Raw genomic sequence first — 2005 nt, forward strand, 5'->3', positions numbered from 1 at the left:
GACTCATCTTACCAATATCAAGATGAGAGGTAGCATATAATAAGTATATATTACAGAAAGGAGGCACTGCTTCCCAATATCATTAAAATACAGATCCAACAAATAACTTAGAGAAAATGGACACGTTTCTTTAAAATACAACAAGAGCAACAACAAAACCCATTCAAGGAAAAATACAATACCGGAGTATTATACAGCTATTACATACCATGAATTTGTAATTAAAAGTCTTCTTTGTTGGAAGATTTATGCAGGCCCAAATAGTTTCGTTGGTGAATTATACAAAACACCTAAGAAAAAATACACTTTTTTCAGAATTATCTATTATACAACATGTTAAATATGAGAAAAATAATGCATCCATTTTGCACCTTAATGATATATGCCTAGCAGTCACAAATGCAGGTGAAAGGGGAGAGTATCTCTGACTTGTGATGGTCGTGTCATATATAAAATTGATGAGTTATGATTCTTATTGATCTGGCAGTTAAGTAATAATATAGTTTCACACTTTTGTAGTGATGTAGTCATCCTTAATTTTGTGATATGATGTAGTCGCCTTCCATTTTCTCATAATGCTGAGTTTTGCATAATGATGGAACTATGCCAAGAAGTGCGGAGTGGGGTTGTTAATTCAAAATCTAAACAAACTTTTAAAAGAATTCAAGAGGAGGTAACACGTCACAATTTATTTGAGCTTTTACTAAGTCCTAGACATTGTTTTGTTCTTGTTGTTGTTGTTAATTTCCATCAAATTGGTTCCAACTCATAATGACCCTATGTATTGCATACTGAAAATTACCCAGTCCTATTCTATCCTTATAATTTGTTGTTATGTTTGAATCAGTTATAGTCACTGTGTCCATCCATCTCATTGAAAGTCTTCCTCTTTCATTGATTCTCTATGTTATCAATCATGATGCTTTTTTCCAGGGACTATTTTGGAAGGTAGTAAAGAAAATGACAAAGGACTTTAATTTATTGTTTTGTAGGAGCTTATATTATAGTAAGATGAAGCTAAAGATCCTTGTTCTTATGTCATACTCTCAATTTTACCAAAATGGCGGGGGGGGGGGAGCAAAGTAAATTATCCTACATTGTGCAAACAGTTGAATGCAAAACCTTTCCTTGGTACAAATCAACAGTGGTGAACTTGGCCTATTGACTTCCCATTGTATATTATTAGAACACTGAAATCAATAAAATGACACCAGTGTTAATGTATATTCATGCAATCCAAAAGCTCCAAGTTTCTGCACCAACTTCATTCCTCTCCCAATCCAAATCCCATTGCATCTGAGTTAATAATAATTTAACATATTATCTAATGTTTTTGTTTGTCTTATTTATATATTATTAAACAAAAGAGGTTACAGCTGTTTCATTTATTAAACTAGTGTCTTAAATTATATTTCATGAAAACCATGTTTTATTCCAGTACTGCATAGTGTGCAGAAGGAAATAGCCATTTTAATTTACCAGGTCTTCACTAGAGGAGCTCAGTAATAATCCTTCACTCAGTAAAATCCTCCAACAAACTTAGCAAACTTACAAAGTTTCCAAATTAATATCCAAACAATCTAGTTAAGGCTGATTCTGACGGATCTTCTTAAATATTTCTTGCCTTTAACCAGATTGTTGTTAGTTGCCATTGAGTCAATTCTGATTCAAGGTGCCCTCAATATGTACTGAATAGAAATGGTCCATAGAATTTTCAAGACACATTTTGGAAGCATGTTGCTAGGACTTACTTCTGAGCCACCTCCTGGGTGAATTTGAACCACTAACCTACCTTGAGGTTCGTGGCCTAACCATTAGCATGACTGGAGACCTTTACCAGATTAGTAGAAACAATTAAGAATGAAAAACTTCAGCCCATAGATCTATTTCCCCATCTTCATATATAAGTATATTTGCATATGTACATGTATTTATCTAGATCTCTATAAATGCCCTTTGCCTCCCAGCTCTTTCCTCTATTTCCCTTGACTTTCCTCCTGTCCCA

Source organism: Echinops telfairi, unplaced genomic scaffold (assembly GCF_000313985.2).
Source record: "Echinops telfairi isolate 266 unplaced genomic scaffold, ASM31398v2 ScPeMD7_7419;HRSCAF=8457, whole genome shotgun sequence".
NCBI classification, from domain to species: Eukaryota; Metazoa; Chordata; class Mammalia; order Afrosoricida; family Tenrecidae; genus Echinops; species Echinops telfairi.